This window comes from Chaetodon auriga, unplaced genomic scaffold, assembly GCF_051107435.1.
Source record: "Chaetodon auriga isolate fChaAug3 unplaced genomic scaffold, fChaAug3.hap1 Scaffold_214, whole genome shotgun sequence".
NCBI lineage: Eukaryota > Metazoa > Chordata > Actinopteri > Chaetodontiformes > Chaetodontidae > Chaetodon > Chaetodon auriga.
Window position 1 is genome coordinate 446,518 of NW_027481984.1, and position 4,869 is coordinate 451,386.

Below are 4,869 nucleotides of genomic sequence, written 5' to 3' on the forward strand. Positions count from 1 at the left end.
GAAAAAGAAGTCAAATTAAAACATATTGTCCTTCATAAACATTCACATTTGAGTGTTGTTCAGGTGGAATTGTCATTCTGAGACAGTGTGACACATAAAAACAAATGAATCTCAAATGGTGACGATCATTTGATTTTACAGTCAAAATCACACTACATGAGCGAGCCACGCACAAACTGAACACTTGTCGTACTTTTCACAGTATCTGAAAAAGAAGTCAAGTGAAATAATGCTGTCCTTCATACACATTCACATTTGAGTGTTTCTAAAGTGGAATTGTCATTCTGACACAGTGTGACACATAAAAACAAATGAATCTTAAATGGTGACGATCATTTGATTTTACAGTCAAAATCACACTACATGAGCGAGCCACGCACAAACTGAACACTTGTCGTACTTTTCACAGTATCTGAAAAAGAAGTCAAATGAAATAATGCTGTCCTTCATACACATTCACATTTGAGTGTTTCTAAAGTGGAATTGTCATTCTGACACAGTGTGACACATAAAAACAAATGAATCTTAAATGGTGACGCTCATTTGATTTTACAGTCAAAATCAGACTACATGAGCGAGCCACACAAAAACTGAACATTTGTCGTACTTTTCACAGCACCTGAAAAAGAAGTCAAATTAAAACATATTGTCCTTCATAAACATTCACATTTGAGTGTTGTTCAGGTGGAATTGTCATTCTGAGACAGTGTGACACATAAAAACAAATAAATCTTAAATGGTGACGCTCATTTGATTTTACAGTTAAAATCACACTACAAGAGTGAGAAAAGCATAAATTGAACATTTGTCTTACTTTTCACAGTATCTGAAAAAGATGTCAAATTAAGCAATGCTGTCCTTCATACACATTCACATTTGATTGTTTCTAACGTGGAATTGTCATTCTGACACAGTGTGACACATAAAAACAAATGAATCTTAAATGGTGCCGATCATTTGATTTTACAGTCAAAATCACACTACATGAGCGAGCCAAATAAAAACTGAACATTTGTCGTACTTTTCACAGTACCTGAAAAAGAAGTCAAATTAAAACATATTGTCCTTCATAAACATTCACGGTTGAATGTTTCCAAAGTGGAATTGTCATTCTGAGATAGTGTGACACATAAAAACAAATGAATCTTAAATGGTGACGCTCATTTGATTTTACAGTCAAAATCATACTACATGAGCGAGCCCCGCACAAACTGAACACTTGTCGTACTTTTCACAGTATCTGAAAAAGAAGTCAAATTAAAACACATTGTCCTTCATGAACATTCACATTTGAGTGTTTCCTAGGTGGAATTGTCATTCTGAGACAGTGTGACACATAAAAACAAATGAATCTTAAATGGTGACGCTCATTTGATTTTACAGTCAAAATCACACTACATGAGCGAGACAAGCACAAATTGAACATTTGTCGTACTTTTCACAGTATCTGAAAAAGAAGTCAAATTAAAACATGTTGTCCTTCATAAACATTCACAGTTGAATGTTTCCAGAGTGGAATTGTCATTCTGAGACAGTGTGACACATAAAAACAAATGAATCTTAAATGGTAACGCTCATTTGATTTTACAGTCAAAATCACACTACATGAGCGAGACACACAAAAACTGAACATTTGTCGTACTTGTCACAGCACCTGAAAAAGAAGTCAAATTAAAACATATTGTCCTTCATAAACATTCACATTTGAGTGTTGTTCAGGTGGAATTGTCATTCTGAGACAGTGTGACACATAAAAACAAATGAATCTTAAATGGTGACGATCATTTGATTTTACAGTCAAAATCACACTACATGAGCGAGCCACGCACAAACTGAACACTTGTCGTACTTTTCACAGTATCTGAAAAAGAAGTCACATTAAAACATATTGTCCTTCATAAACATTCACATTTGAGTGTTTTTCGGGTGGAATTGTCATTCTGAGACTGTGACACATAAAAACAAATTAATCTTTAACGGTGACGCTCATTTGATTTTACAGTCAAAATCACACTACATGAGCAAGACACACACAAACTGAACACTTGTCGTACTTTTCACAGTATCTGAAAAAGAAGTCAAATTAAAACATGTTGTCCTTCATAAACATTCACAGTTGAATGTTTCCAGAGTGGAATTGTCATTCTGAGACAGTGTGACACATAAAAACAAATGAATCTTAAATGGTGACGCTCATTTGATTTTACAGTCAAAATCACACTACATGAGCGAGACAAGCACAAATTGAACATTTGTCGTACTTTTCACAGTATCTGAAAAAGAAGTCAAATGAAATAATGCTGTCCTTCATACACATTCACATTTGAGTGTTTCTAAAGTGGAATTGTCATTCTGACACAGTGTGACACATAAAAACAAATGGATCTTAAATGGTGACGCTCATTTGATTTTACAGTCAAAATCACTCTACATGAGCGAGCCACGCACAAACTGAACACTTGTCGTAATTTTCACAGTATCTGAAAAAGAAGTCAAATTAAAACATGTTGTCCTTCATACACATTCACATTTGAGTGTTTCTAAAGTGGAATTGTCATTCTGAGACAGTGTGACACATAAAAACAAATGAATCTTAAATGGTGACGCTCATTTGATTTTACAGTCAAAATCACTCTACATGAGCGAGCCACGCACAAACTGAACACTTGTCGTAATTTTCACAGTATCTGAAAAAGAAGTCAAATTAAAACATGTTGTCCTTCATAAACATTCACATTTGAATGTTTCCAGAGTGGAATTGTCATTCTGAGACAGTGTGACACATAAAAACAAATGAATCTTAAATGGTGACGCTCATTTGATTTTACAGTCAAAATCACACTACATGAGCGAGCCACACAAAAACTGAACATTTGTCGTACTTGTCACAGCACCTGAAAAAAAAGTCAAATTAAAACATATTGTCCTTCATAAACATTCACATTTGAGTGTTGTTCAGGTGGAATTGTCATTCTGAGACAGTGTGACACATAAAAACAAATGAATCTTAAATGGTGACGATCATTTGATTTTACAGTCAAAATCACACTACATGAGCGAGCCACGCACAAACTGAACACTTGTCGTACTTTTCACAGTATCTGAAAAAGAAGTCACATTAAAACATATTGTCCTTCATAAACATTCACATTTGAGTGTTTTTCGGGTGGAATTGTCATTCTGAGACTGTGACACATAAAAACAAATTAATCTTTAACGGTGACGCTCATTTGATTTTACAGTCAAAATCACACTACATGAGCAAGACACACACAAACTAAACACTTGTCGTACTTTTCACAGTATCTGAAAAAGAAGTCAAATTAAAACATGTTGTCCTTCATAAACATTCACAGTTGAATGTTTCCAGAGTGGAATTGTCATTCTGAGACAGTGTGACACATAAAAACAAATGAATCTTAAATGGTGACGCTCATTTGATTTTACAGTCAAAATCACACTACATGAGCGAGACACACAAAAACTGAACATTTGTCGTACTTGTCACAGCACCTGAAAAAGAAGTCAAATTAAAACATATTGTCCTTCATAAACATTCACATTTGAGTGTTGTTCAGGTGGAATTGTCATTCTGAGACAGTGTGACACATAAAAACAAATGAATCTTAAATGGTGACAATCATTTGATTTTACAGTCAAAATCACACTACATGAGCGAGCCACGCACAAACTGAACACTTGTCGTACTTTTCACATTATCTGAAAAAGAAGTCAAATGAAATAATGCTGTCCTTCATACACATTCACATTTGAGTGTTTCTAAAGTGGAATTGTCATTCTGACACAGTGTGACACATAAAAACAAATGAATCTTAAATGGTGACGCTCATTTGATTTTACAGTCAAAATCAGACTACATGAGCGAGCCACACAAAAACTGAACATTTGTCGTACTTTTCACAGCACCTGAAAAAGAAGTCAAATTAAAACATATTGTCCTTCATAAACATTCACATTTGAGTGTTGTTCAGGTGGAATTGTCATTCTGACACAGTGTGACACATAAAAACAAATGAATCTCAAATGGTGACGATCATTTGATTTTACAGTCAAAATCACACTACATGAGCGAGCCACGCACAAACTGAACACTTGTCGTACTTTTCACAGTATCTGAAAAAGAAGTCAAGTGAAATAATGCTGTCCTTCATACACATTCACATTTGAGTGTTTCTAAAGTGGAATTGTCATTCTGACACAGTGTGACACATAAAAACAAATGAATCTTAAATGGTGACGATCATTTGATTTTACAGTCAAAATCACACTACATGAGCGAGCCACGCACAAACTGAACACTTGTCGTACTTTTCACAGTATCTGAAAAAGAAGTCAAATGAAATAATGCTGTCCTTCATACACATTCACATTTGAGTGTTTCTAAAGTGGAATTGTCATTCTGACACAGTGTGACACATAAAAACAAATGAATCTTAAATGGTGACGCTCATTTGATTTTACAGTCAAAATCAGACTACATGAGCGAGCCACACAAAAACTGAACATTTGTCGTACTTTTCACAGCACCTGAAAAAGAAGTCAAATTAAAACATATTGTCCTTCATAAACATTCACATTTGAGTGTTGTTCAGGTGGAATTGTCATTCTGAGACAGTGTGACACATAAAAACAAATGAATCTTAAATGGTGACGCTCATTTGATTTTACAGTTAAAATCACACTACAAGAGTGAGAAAAGCATAAATTGAACATTTGTCTTACTTTTCACAGTATCTGAAAAAGATGTCAAATTAAGCAATGCTGTCCTTCATACACATTCACATTTGATTGTTTCTAACGTGGAATTGTCATTCTGACACAGTGTGACACATAAAAACAAATGAATCT